Consider the following 14529-nt stretch of genomic DNA (forward strand, 5'->3'; position numbering starts at 1 on the left):
AGCAATTGTGTGAAATTCACTTCAGGTCATCTTCGACTTTATTCTGGTTTTTTTTTACATTTCAATCCTTCCCCAATCGTCTCAGGCCAGCCTTGTTTTATTATGGCAAGAATACTCAAGCAGTTTACAGCTAAGGCCATTTTCCTGGCATTTACCCCACAAAACCTCTGTCTGGAACCCATGTTTTGATGCCTGACTTCAATCCCTCTTTACTTTTTGATCAGAAATCTCCAGTTTTTCGGCCATGAGGTGGCACCAGAATTCATCGGCTCTGTTTTCCTTTTCAACAAACAGCCGCTCTGGAGTTCACTAAAAAGTAAAGAAATATCTCGGGAGGTTGTTTTCTAATTTAAGACGAAGCTTGCATCCTCCTCTCTGCACAGCCCTGCAGTCAAATTTTTTTTTTCTTTTTTCTTTTCTCCTCATATTCTCCAGCTCACTAATCTTGTCTGGTGTGTCTAATCCAAGATAAATCTTGGAATGCATGAAACAGCTGCAGGAAGGGGCATTGGCTGGCTGGCATCTGCTTTGGTGCCCTGCCCTACCGAATTGGCTCTCGGGTGAACCCTAGCTACAGATAAAATGTTATTTGTGTTGTTGTTCTTCAGTCATTAAGTCGGGTTTGACACCTCGCGATCCGGTGGTCCCTAAACCATTGTCTCCCAGGATGTGTCGAGATTCACATTCCTTGCGTCACGACGACGCTACCTAACCATCTTAACAGATACTTAACAGATTAACAGAGTTGGAAGGGACCTTGTAGAGTCATCTAGTCCAACCTCCCGCCCAAGCAGGATGTGATGACCCTGGGTGGGATACAAAATAAACACAGTCACAAAAACAGGTGAAGCCCCTTTTATTCCTTCACTTTGCTTACAAGCTCCAAATATTGACTGCAGACAAAAAACTCCCCCACAAGCAGTTACGAAAAGGAGGAAATGCCGTTTAAACTAAAAATGCCTATAAATTATAGAGAGGAAAAACAACACAAACCACACTGAAGCAATTCAGGGAACCAGACAACGATAAGGGCTTGAAGACGTCCACAGATATCGGAACACACACTGAGAAGGACGCCAAACTCAGAGAGGAACGACAGATGAGAGATATTTCCATGCTTTGTTTCCAGCACTGGCCCATATGCACGTCCGTCCTTTTAACCAGTTCTCACAGCGGCAGCCCATGAAGGGGATCAAGGCCCTTTCCTCCCCCATAGACCACACCATTCACGTTTCTCCCTTATCCTCTCCTCCCTGTGTGCCCTAGGATGGAGAGGGGATGGGCCTGGGTCCTCCTCTGACTGCCCAGCCGGCCTCTGCCCTTCCCCAGCCTCCTCCACAACCTCCTCAGAGCCACACTCCCACTCCCTGTCGGCTGTTCCTCCTCTCCCTGGATCTTTTCCAACAACTTCTCTCTTTTCATTCCGTCCTTTCCAAGGCACCCTCAGGGTTGATTTCCATTGGGGTCAGGCTGATTGGCTCTCCTTGCAGTCCAAGGGACTTCCGAAGGCTTCCCCAGCACCAGAACCCCAAAAGCAGTTACAGGCCGCCCTCAACTTACGGCCACAATTCAGCCCAACATTTCTGTTGCTAAGCGAGACGGCTGTTAAGTGAGCTTGGCCCCACTTTGCAGCCTTTCTTGCCACCGTCGTTCAGTGAATCGCTGCAGTTGTTAATTTAGTCGCACGGTTCTTCAGCGAATCTGGCTTTCCCCGATGATTTTGCTTGTCCGGAAGGGTCACAAAAGGGGATTGTGTGACGCTGCAACCGTCATAAATGTGAGTCGGCGGTCAAGCGCCTGGATTTTGATCACGTGACTGCGGTGATGCTGCAATGGTTGTAAATGTGAAAAATGGTCATTTTTTTCACACATTTCCTCCCCCCCCATTTTTTCTTCCTTTGTCTTCGGTTTTTTTTCTGCCTAACTCTTCTCCGCGGGGGAATTGCTTCCGGATTAATCTTGGTTCTCTGAATTGGTGGAGTTGGCATCGCCCGACGGAAAAGTTCTTGAACGTCACTTTGGTAGCCTCCCGTTCGCACCGCCTGGCTTTTCTACAACTTGCCCAACCAGATCATTTTCGGACTTTAAGTAGTTGCTTAAGTATAAAGAGTTGTTGACGTTGCTTGGTTGGCTCGTTGAGGGCCCAGGATATGTTGTAAACCTGGAAATGCCTTAATTCAGTAACCAGGTAGAAATATATTAAGCAAACCCAGTTGTTCATTTTCCAACTAGTAATAAAGCCCCAATATTTTTCTTATCGTGGCCTACTTGGAAGACCTTCTGAAACGCTAGAAAGGGTATTCCACCCTATTCTGGAGAGGTGGGGACTCATGGTGGAAGAAAGCTGGTTTAAAAAGCTGGTTTAAAAACAAGAATCGAAGCTTCCCGACCTCTCTACCTGCCGAGGTTCTCCCAAATCAAAGTGCCCCCATCTATTGCACTTTTTCCACGGATGTTCTTTTAAATTGGGGTCCCCGAACCTGGCAACTTTAAGACTTGCAGATTTCAACTCCCAGAATTCTGGGAGTTGAAGTCCAAAACTCTTAAAGTTGCCAAGTTTGGCGACCCCTGTTTTACATTGACAGACTTGAACATTGGGCGCAATCAAACAAAAGTGAAATTCAATGGTGAAAAAAGTAAGTTTCTACATTTAGGCAAGAAAAATCAAATGCACAGGTACAGTATAGGTGGTACAGTATATATAGTAGTAACCGTGAGAGGGATCTTGGAGTCCTAGTGGACAACCATTTAAATACGAGCCAGCCGTGTGCAACAGCTGCCAAAAAAGCCAACACATCAGGATCAAGTGTAAATACCACTTTATAAGGCCTTGGTAAGGCCACACTTGGAACAAGGCATTCAGTTTTGGTCGCCACGATGTCAAAAATACTATAATCTCTTGAGACTCTAGAAAAGAGTGCAGAGAAGACCAACCAAGAGGATTAGGGGGCTGGAGGATAAAATATATGAAGAACGGTTGCAGGAACTGAGTATGTCTAATCTAATGAAAAGAAGGACTAGGGGAGACATGATAGCAGTGTTCCAATGTCTCAGGGGCTGCCCCAAAGAAGAGGGAGTCAAGCTATTCTCCAAAACACCTGAGGGCAGGACAAGAAGCAACAGATGGAAACTTAGCAAGGAGAGAAGAAACCTAGAACTAAGGAGGAATTTCTTGACAGTGAGAACAATTAATCAGTGGAACAACTTGCCTCCAGAAGTTGCGAATGCTCCAACACTGGAAGTTTTTAAAAAGATGTTGGATAACCATTTGTCTGAAGTGGGGTAGGGTTTCCTGCCTAGGACTAGAAGACCTCCAAGGTCCCCTCCAACTCTGTCATTCTATTCTATTCTAAAATTTCCAAATAGCCTGGGGTGACCTGGTGGTTTCTCATCCAAGACTAACCCTGTTGACATCCTTCTTCATTCTGGTCATCCTTCTGTGCCTAACAAAGTTCCTGTCTCACTTGGGGAATTAATTTTGGCCTGGCCATCTCCTGCTGCTCTGCTGTCTCTTCCCACTGCCTCAGTTCACCGCCTTTCCTGAAGTAGCTGCCAAGACGCCCAACAATTCTCGCCTAGCCAAGTTCGGTGCAGAGATGATGAAACCATCCTAGCCTGTCTTGGGAAATCTGCCTGCTCCATTGCACGCACCTTCTCACAGCAGCTAGTCACAGCTAGTCTATTTCCAAAGAGTTGTCATGTTAGCTCTTTGGAAACAGGGTCTCTTTTTGGCCTATCATCTTCGTTTAATGACCTCATAATCCCTTGCGGGGTGGACAACTGAATGGAGCTAAGTGTTTACTGGCCGGGTGCCCTTCCTGTTTCCAGTGCAGAGTTATATTCAGCAGGTATATTCTCATCGTGCCTAGAGAGAGAAATATCTGCCTCTGCCTTAGGATCGTATTTCTAGCCTATCCCATCTCCTAAAGATGCTGGCTCATAGGACGGGGAAATAAAATGTATTATTATTATTATTATTATTATTATTATGTTTCACTGTACAATCAGCCAAATGTTTGGGTCTGGCATTTTTGTCCAGCTATTGCATCTTTCCCAAGGACCTGGGATAGGCAGATGTGACTGTTTGATGAAGTTAGAGATAGCATCGCAGGATGTCAGCTGAGTCAAGCTGCCTTTTGCAATTGACCAATAGGGATTTTTATCAATGCCCATGGTGTACAATTATTATGATTATGATTCGTTGCACAGTCAGCTGGGTTTGACATTTTTGTCCTGTGTCAAGAACCTGGAGTGGGCAGATCACATTGGGCAGTGTGAAAGGTCTCTTCGCGTGAGGTAAACACTTCCAAATCAAGCTGCCTTTTGCAATTGACCAATGGGGATTTTGTCAATGCCGATATAATTCCTATTCTTCTTACTTGCAATATTAGAATTGGTTCGCTGGGCTGAATTTGACTTGGGACCAGGGGCACGAGAATGCAAGAATCCATGTGCAGAGAGCTGCTGAACACAGAATGTAGCATCCTAGGCCTGGAAGGGACCTTGGAGGTCTTCTAGTCCAACCCCTGCTCCAGGCAGGGGTTTAAAAAAGGTTTTTGCAGTCTGTTTTTTAAAGTGCTCCCCACAATTCTGGGAGTTGAGCTATTTTGTTGACCAATTGTTCTAAATTAAATATATACGGCTAAATATACAGGTGGTCCTTGACTTACAACAGTTCATTTAGTGACCGTTCAAAGTTAAAACGGGACTGAAAAAAGCGACTTATGGCCGTTTTTCACACTTATGGCCGTTGCAGCATCCTCACGGTCAGCTGATCCAAATTCAGGTGCTTGGCAAGTGACTCGCATTTATGACAGTTGCAATGTCCTGGGGTCGAGTGATCCCCTTTGGCGACCTTCTGCCTAAGCGAAGATTCACTTCGCAATTGTGAAGTGTGCACCTCGTACAACGAAATCAACACCATCTTCAGTGCACATCATGATCATGACCATGAAAAAAACCACAAACACACATCCTTCACTTCCACACATTGAACGGAAAACCCCAACACTGCACCAGTACTGCACTATACAGCACCATTCAAAAGAGCTACTGCCCTGGGATAGAAGCTGTTTTTTCAGCCTATTTGTCCTTGTTTTTATTATCCTGTACCGTCTGCCAGATAGTAATAGTTTAAAAAAAAAAGGGTGCCCAGGATGAGATGGATCTTTGAGGATGTTTTGAGCTTTTTTAAGGCAGAGGGAGCTATAAAGCTCTTCCAAAGAGAGGAGAAGGCAACCCATGATCTTCTGGGCAATGATGTTAATCCTCTCTGGAGTGCTGTCCTATCTGCCTCTGTGCAATTTGGCAAACCCTACAGAGGTGCAGTGAGTTAAAATTCTCTCTATGGTGCAGCGGTAGAAGGTCACCAGCAGTTTTCCATTCCGTTGTTGTTTCCTGAGAAGCCTCAGGTAGTATAATCTCTTCTGGGCCCTTTTGACCAGGGCTGCAATGTGATCACGTCCTCTTTGATGGTAACTGAACAACGTTGCAGCGATTCACTTCACACTGGTGGCAAGACAGGTCATAAAATGGGGGCAAAACTCCTTGAAACGTCTCGCTTAGCAACAGAAACCTTGGCTTCAGTTGTGGTCGTAAGTCGAAGGCTACCTGTATACCTGCCTCTGAGCTGCTGGCAGGGAAGGATGAACAGCCTAAAGCAGGGGTGTCCAACCTTGGCAACTTTAAGACTTGTGGACTTCAACTCCCAGAATTCCTCAGCCAGCAAAGCTGGCTGAGGAATTCTGGGAGTTGAAGTCCACAAGTCTTAAAGTTGCCAAGGTTGGACACCCCTGGCCTAAAGCCAGATATAAAGCAAGGTTATCCCCCCTCCCTCCCCCCCCAAACACAGATTTCTGTTTATTTAATGAACCACGAATGTGGGTTAATTCATTTTCATTCTTCCTCAATGGGGGAGAAAAAATGCAAATAAAAGAGAAGCAAAAAAAGGGGGGGGAGGAATTTAGAGAACATTGTTCTATAATCTCTTGATTTATTTGCCAGCTTTTTGCAGCTACTTGAAATGACAAATCAAGTCCGGCTCGATAACCGGCTTGGGCAGTTGATGGCTGGGCTCCCGTGGTTTTTTTTCTTTTTCTTTTTCGGCAACCAACCTCAAGCGGCATATTTGGCCTCGACGGCAGTATTTAGCAAGGTGCCGCTTAGAGAGGGTTCAAGGGCAGGTACAAACTGTAAAAATAGGGCATCAGAGTTCTGCTCCAACCTTGCAGAACGAGGACAGGCAGGTCCACTCTGTTTTTTCCTCAAAGCACGGGAGTCCAAGCTGCCCCTCTGCAATTTCTGAGCCCTTGCCAGCCCCCAAAAAGGATTTTTCTATGTCCATGTTTTACGACAGGGGTCTCCAACCTTGGCCGCTTTAAGACGCGTGGACTTCAACTCCTAGAACTCCTCAGCCGGCAGAGCTTGAAGTCCGCACGTCTTAAAGTGGCCAAGGTTGGAGACCCCTGGTTTAGGGAATTTAAAGAGGGCCAAGGGATTTGGGGGGCGTCATCGGCGCCTTCCAATATTTGAGGGGGGCTGTCACAGAGAAGAGGGGGCCAAGGAGCAGCGGATAGAAACTTAGCAAGGAGAGAGCCAATGTAGAATGAAGGAGATTAGGAATAATCCATCAGTGGAACGGCTTGCCTGCAGATGATGTGGGTGCTCCATCAATGGGGGGTTTTAAGAAGAAAACTGGACAGCCGTTTGTCTGAAATGGGATAGAGTCTCCTGCTTGAGCAGAGGCTTGGACTAGAACAGTGGTCACCAACCAGTGGACTGGGGACCACTCGTGGTCCGTGAGAAAATGTTGGTGGTTCACAGAGAAATGTCACCCCCAAAGCAACTAATCCAGGCTGTGTGGGAACAAGAGGCTTACGTCACTTGCATTGTGAATAACACGAGGTAGTAAGAGGAGGGGAGAAAGGGCAGGGAGGGGGGACTTGCCCCACACGCCTGGCCTGGCCACCTGTCTGCTTCTTTCCACTTCTTTCTTCTTCTGCTTTGGGCTGCCTGCAAGGAAAGCAGCAGAAGTCTTTCTTTCTCTCCCCCAAACTCTGCCAGAAATGAGTCTTTGGGACCCTGCAAGGCCTCCTGCTCCAAGAGGCTGCGCTGGCATGACAAGTCTCACAAAGACTCATTTCTGGTGGAGTTTGAGGGAGAGAAAGAAAGACTTCTGCTGCTTCTGCTGCTTTCCTTGCATGAAGCCAAAAGTCTCTCTCTCCCCGAGAACGGAGCTGGAGACGGTATCCTGCAATCCCAAATAAAGAACGATTGATCGGTCGGAAATCGGGGTGGGGAATTTTCCTGCAGACTTTTTTTGGGGATTTTCCCAGGGTCTCTGGTCCGTGGGATTTAAAATGATGAGTTTGGTGGTCCCTGAGGTCCAAAAGGTTGGCGATCCCTGGACTAGAAGACCTCCCTTCTGACTCCATTATTCTGTTACTGTTAAATTCAAAGAGGGACAAAAAACTAGGGGGAAGTAACTTGACAGCAGTGTTCCCATATTTAAGGGGCTGCCCCAAAGAAGAGGGGGTCAACCTATTTTCGAAAGCCCCCGAAGGCAGGACAAGAAGCAACGGATGGAAACTTATCAAGGAGAGAAGTGAGCTGGAATGAAGGAGAAATCTCCTGACTGTGAGAACATTTCATCAATGGAAGTTGCCTCTCGGAGTTGTGGGTGCCTCCACCTTGGAGGTTTCCCAAAAGACATTGGACGACCCTTTGTCCGGAATGGAGTCAGGTCTCCTGCTCGAGCGGGAGGTTGGACTAGATGACCTCCAAGGTCCCTTTCAAGCCTGCGACTCTACGTGAAAAGTGAAAAAACCTCAAAAAGACGTTTGAACGGTCTGAGGACAGTTGGTTCTTTCTTAAGCACCTGGATTAGGGCCCAGCTACCTTGTTGGTTTTGTTCCTACTCCTTCGTCCAGACAGGTCCCTGGTCTACTCAGCCCCAACTATGCCCTCTTACAATTTCCCACTGTATGAATGGCCCGGAAGTGACTCATGCAGCTTTGCTCTCTGTCTTGGTTTTCTGTCTCTGAAACCGACATGGCGGCCCTCTCTCTCATCAGTGGTTGGTCCCTTCCCGAGATTAATGAGCTGGACATAATTGGTTTTAATTGAGTTTTCTTTTTTTTTAATTGGAAAAACTAAGCCGTACGCCAAGGGCACCTTGCTTTGGAGCTGAAATAGAACAATTTCCCTGTGTCTTTTGCCATCCAGAATATGCCTTCAGGACTATATCACTAGCCACTAGGGCGTGCACCCTGTGTTTAAAACGGAGGAAACTTTGTTCCAAGTGCAAAGCCTGGCCCAGCCAATACGCACACACACACACACACACACCCCAAAGCACAAACAAAGGCGGGACAAACCTGTCCCAAATTATGATAATCGCCCCACCAAACACTCGGGTGTAACCTTCCACATAACTGTTTGCTCACCGGATCGTTCCTTCTCGCATTCCTACCCGGTTTAATTCCTCCGCCTTCTTCTTCTTCTGACGAAGAATTTTGCAAAGCAAGCCGGTGAGGATCAAAGGAGGGAAGGCTTCCGTCCAGCCTCCCAATTTAATATCCCTGCTAATTAGGGTCAGCGGCCAGATGTCTTAGCCAAGGATTGTGCTGAGTAGGGAACATAGCTAAGGTGGAACTCACTGCAACTTGAGGCGGGCCTCGTGGACAGCGCCGAGTCCAAACAGCATCCAATTAGAAGAAAAGTTGTGGTTAGAGGAACATTGTTCACTCCATCTTGAGAGTTTTTATTTATTTATTAAAAAAAGGCATTTTTATTTAAGTTTCATTTTGAGGTACGTGTGCAGAGAAAAGAAAAGTTAGAAAAATAGAAAAAAGAAAGAAAAAAGGGCAGAGAAGGGGAAATACAGTATGTATGTATGTATGTATGTATGTATGTATGTATGTATATATGTGTGTGTGTGTGTGTGTATTTATATTTATATATTTATATTTATATTTATTTCACTTCTCATCCAAGAAGCTTCTTCGGCTCTGACTCCATAGACATCTGGGAAGGATAGTTTAACCATCTTTGGCTTGTCTCTGGATCTTTTTGGATTCACTGATCGGACAGCCGTTTGTCCGGAACGGTATAGGTCTTGTACTCGAGCGGGGGATTGGACTAGATGACCTCCAAGGTCCCTTCCAACCTTGATACACGTCCTTGTTCACGACCGTGGCTCCGTGGTACCTGAAGTGGAACATCCAGATTCAGCCACAGTTCTATCAACCTTGTGAACTCCCCAAACTTCCTCTTTCCGCTATGTATTCAAGATGGACAGTGATTAATATTTATATGTATGTATTTATATGTTCGGGTGTAGGTATAAACATGTGTATGTATACAGCGTATCTATGTGTGTGTTATTTTGAGAGCAGGCAGCAGAATTTCATTTTTAATGGGTGCCAGTCCCACAGGGGAAAAAAAAAAAAAAGGACAAATAAAGGTTATTCTATTCTATGTTCTATGAGACATACCTGAGATGCTTTCCAGCATCCTTTGCAAGGCTTTCTCTCCCAGAGGTGGAATGACTAGATCGAAATCCCAAAAGAGCCACAAAAGAAGGTCATGCAGGAGAAGATTGTATTTTCCAGGAACCAAAGGTTACAAGCTAGATGGAAGTGCCCATTAATCTTGGCTTCAGCCACCTGGAGTTACCTTGCGATAAGATGGGCGGCCAATAAATTTGATAAATTAAAAAAAAAAACCTTCACTTCCTGGTTGAGGACAGTGGGCATATATGTACAAATAGGGAACAGCCGAGATAACTCAGAAATGGTGTAGGGTCTCCTGCTTGGGTGGGTGGGTGGGGGTTGGACTAGATAACCTACAAGGTCCTTTCGAACTCTGTTAATCTGTTAAAAGCCTTGGGATGAAGACAATGGCCCCTCCTTCCTTCCTATTGACTCTAGTATGGAGGCTTTACACACATATATGCGTGCACATGACCTCACATGTTTGTTCAGTACCTGAATTGCCTGCCACCTAGGAATTAAAAAAAAACTCTGGAAAGTTAAAATTTGCTCTTGTGGGAATCTTTAGAAGCAGGTTGCACAATACAGTTGCAACTTTTAGCAGCCGAACTTGCCAAATAGCCTTAATTTTGCCCATTTTGGGGGTTCAGGCAATGCATTGAATTTTAACAACCAGCTTGGTTGAGTGGCGAAGGTTAGAAACCAGGTGACTGGGAGTTCTAGGTCTGCCTGAAAGTTGAAAGCTGGCTTGGGTACTTTTGGCCAATCATCATGAGATGGGGGAGTTCTAGTCCCACCTTAGACATGAACGCCGACTGGGTGACTCTGGGCCAATCACCAGGAGACTGGGAGTTCTAGTCCCACCTTAGACATGAACGCCGACTGGGTGACTCTGGGCCAATCACCAGGAGACTGGGAGTTCTAGTCCCACCTTAGACATGAACGCCGACTGGGTGACTCTGGGCCAATCACCAGGAGACTGGGAGTTCTAGTCCCACCTTAGACATGAACGCCAACTGGGTGACTCTGGGCCAATCACCAGGAGACTGGGAGTTCTAGTCCCACCTTAGACATGAACGCCGACTGGGTGACTCTGGGCCAATCACCAGGAGACTGGGAGTTCTAGTCCCACTGTAGGTGTGAAAGCTGACTGGGTGAGTTTGAGCCAATCACCAGGAGACTGGGAGTTCTAGTCCCACCTTAGACATGAACGCCAACTGGGTGACTGGGCCAATCACCAGGAGACTGGGAGTTCTAGTCCCACCTTAGACATGAACACCAACTGGGTGACTCTGGGCCAATCACCAGGAGACTGGGAGTTCTAGTCCCACCTTAGACATGAACGCCGACTGGGTGACTCTGGGCCGATCACCAGGAGACTGGGAGTTCTAGTCCCACTGTAGGTGTGAAAGCTGACTGGGTGAGTTTGAGCCAATCACCAGGAGACAGGGAGTTCTAATCCTGCTTTTGGAATGAAAGCCGACTGGGTGACTTTGGGCCAATCACCCGTAGACGGTGAGTTTTAGTCCTACTTTTGGCATGAAAGCAAAATGGGTGAGTTTGGGCCACTCACCAGGAGATGGGGAGTTCTAGTCCCCACCTTAAGCATGAAAGTCAGCTGGGTGACTTTGGCCTAGTCAGGGTGTCCAACCTTGGCAATTTTAAGACTTGTGGACTTCAACTCCCAGAATTCCTCAGCCAGCTTTGCTGGCTGAGGAATTCTGGGAGTTGAAGTCCACAAGTCTTAAAATTGCCAAGGTTGGACACCCCTGGACTAGTCCCTCTTTCTCTCTTTCAGCCCAACCTCACAGGGTCGTTGTGGGAAAAAAAAATAGCAGGAGAAAGGCATAATGAGATACGTTCGCCACCTTGAGTTGCTCGTAAAGTAATACAGCCAGGAACAATTTTTAAATAATTCGTCCCCAGACCAGTTTGTAGATTGCGAAGGCCAGAAAAAAGGAGCTTATGCTTCAACCCGACTTTTGCACGGATTTGTAGGTTTAACAGCTGAAAGCCCTTTAACCTGGTTACGCAAGTACAGCCATGGTAGACCTATTGCAACAGGTTGGCAGAGCGTGATGGGAACAGAAATTAATTGGCAATCGGGAGCCTTCAGATTAAGCGCCGGGGGGGGGGGTTGGATGGCGCCTTTATTAAACAAGTATTATGCATGGCTAATAAATGTATCAGGCCAGTGATTGATTCGGCTCCTGCTGAGGGGACTTCTGGGTTAAAAGCAGGTCTGAATCAACGCCAGCCAGTGGGGGAATCTAATCTGGGCGCCGAAAAGCAGCAGCCTGAATGACAAAAAGTCTTACACAGCCCTTTAATGACTGTTCCGAAGTTATGCCGACGCTGAAAGAAAGTGGACTTAAGACCATCTTTCACACTTACGGCCTCCTCGGCAGCGGTCCCTCGATCAACATCCAAATGTTTGGCCATCGTCCTGTATTTACGACGGTTGCAGTGATCCCTTTTTGCGTCCTTCTGACAAGCAGCCTCAAGGGGGGGGACCCAGATTCGTTTTATTCATCGGGCTAGTCACTTTTCAAGGACGTAAAACGGGGCAAAAACTCATTCAACTGCCCTGCTTAGCAACAAAAAAAAAATATTGGGCTCAATTGTGGTTGTACATTGAGGACTGTCTGTAGATGCTCTTCCTGAAAGGCACAATTGCCTAGCAAAAAAATCAGAATCGGAGCCGGAAGGGACCTTGGAGGTCTTCTAGTCCAGCCCCCTACCGAAGCAGGAGACCCCTATACCATTTCAGACAAGTGACCGTCTAGTCTCCTCTTAAAAACAAGTTTGTGCATGTGTGTCAAAAGACAAGACGGACACGCACAGACTTAAAGTCATTTGGTCAATGAGGACGGTTTTAAAAAAACAACCACCCCCCATTGGCTTTTAGATCTCAACCTAGGGTTTTTCCCATCTAGGCTTTATGAAGGCTTCCAATTGTTTTCCTGCAGGCATTAGGCAAAGCTCCCCCAAACATTTCCCAGACACCCCACCCCCCCGGCTCCCTCCCTTGTGTATCCTGTTTTCCAATTGATTGTTTCCATAGAAGTATTTTAAAACAGGAAGCTGCCGCCGTTGCAAATCAAATTGCCAGACTTGAGCAATGTCGTTTCTTGCACGAACGGCTGGACGGGTTGCACAGGGATGGCAAAATTAAATCACCACCACCCCGAGACGAATTTCATCAGGAAGGGTTTCCCCCCTGTGTGCTCTTCACCCTCCCACCCCACCCACCATCGCCTCTGCCTGACCCTCTTAGCAAACACCCTCTTAGCAAACTGGGATTTGCGTAGACTTTCAAGCTTCTGGCTGGGTGTCAGCCTTCAAGGTTTCTTTCTTTGCTTTGCATCTTTCGGCTGTCCTAAGTAACGGGGGTGGGGAGGGGTGAAATAGTTATGGGAAGCGAGCTGGAGGTTTCAGTATAAACTGTCTAAGTCGTGGGGGGAAGTTTCTTGTTTATGCTTTCTCATGCTATGTGCAAGCACACCTCTTTATCAAAATAGGTCAACGGGCAAATGCCACATCACCACCTGAAGATGCCCCCACATGACATTATATACACCTTTTAATTGGATGGACAGTTTGAATTCTTGTGGGTGGGACCGTTGCCATCACTTTGTATATGTGATTTACGCGCTCATTTTCTCAAGATTCAGAATTCCTTTGATGCCACCACTTGATTTCCAGTAAAAGATATCTTTTCTCTAGTTAATGGAGCCTTAAGTATTTCTTTCTTGGATTTTGAATGGAGCACCAGCTGACATTATTCTGAATCTCCGTTTACCAGCCCGCCCGGAGAATTAATATTTTTCTTCCGTGGGGGTCTGAAAACAATGTCTAATCCAGCCGGAAACCAAGAAGACCTGGGAGGGGTGGGAGGGCCAATCTCCCTGCTGCTAGATGCTGCTGGGAAGGGTAGTCGAAGGACGACGCCATGGAAAGGTTCCCAAAGCTCTATGTGAGCGGCAGATCCAAAGACAAGCAAACGTAGGCTCATAAACAAAAGAATTGAGCAATCTTTATTTCTTTATCAAGAGCCTTGAGGCAGAATACTTTCCACGCCCGTTTCAAAGGTCACTTCTGGCTTTGCCACAAAACACCCGAAGGCCAAGACCAAAACATCTGGGCCGAACTGTGGAGGGTGAAGACAGGCAAGGCAGCACCATGGATCTGGGTACCCCAAGGCTGGTCTTCCCGTCTTCTCCTCCTTGACTGACTTCAGGATTTTTTTGCAAGAGAAACAGATGACAGCAGACTCAGCTGCGTGGTTGTGTCCCCTCTTAACACCATGCCCCCCCCCCCCCTCCTCAAAAAGCTGAACCCAGATAGGGGGTCTTCCAAGAACCCAGATCCCCAGGGGTCACTTTTTGGAGAAAGGAATGAATCACCTATTTTTTTTTTTCAGATTGGGGTGGGCGTGAGTGTGCAGGACCCTCAAAAATTCACCCCCAATTAAGAAACGCAGTAGTGCAGCTCACCATCTATAGAGCGTCTAATGGGTATTTTGGAATGAAGCAAAACAAGTCCCCTGAAACTTCAGATAAGACTTTGTTTTTTAAAAAATAATTTTGGTCCAGAAGAAAAGTGCGACCCCGGGTTTTGGTTCCAAAGAAAATGCCTTTAAAGGCCTTTAAAGGAGGTTTGGAGATAGGCAGGCAAGATGGGGGAAGCATACCACCTTGTCTTTGGGCAAGAATTGGTCCTGAATGGGTGGGAAAGGGTGTGGGGGGAGAATATATATATCTATATCTCAAGATTTGGGCATCCTTGGAGAAATGAAGGGTCGTGAGACGATGGAGAGGCAGGGTGGAAAGTAATTCTCGGCTGAGGCAGGAAAAGCAGGAATGGGGAGATACGACCGAATAAACCCTAGAGCAGGGGTGTCCAACCTTGGCCACTTTAAGACTTGTGGACTTCAACTCCCAGAATTCCTCAGCCAGCAAAGCTGGCTGAGGAATTCTGGGAGTTGAAGTCCACAAGTCTTAAAGCTGCCAAGGTTGGACACCCCTGCCCTAGAGGA

Source organism: Notechis scutatus, chromosome 14 (genome assembly GCF_049901735.1).
Source record: "Notechis scutatus isolate UNSWTSFEM ecotype Mainland chromosome 14, rNotScu1.2, whole genome shotgun sequence".
In the NCBI taxonomy this organism is placed as follows: Eukaryota; Metazoa; Chordata; class Lepidosauria; order Squamata; family Elapidae; genus Notechis; species Notechis scutatus.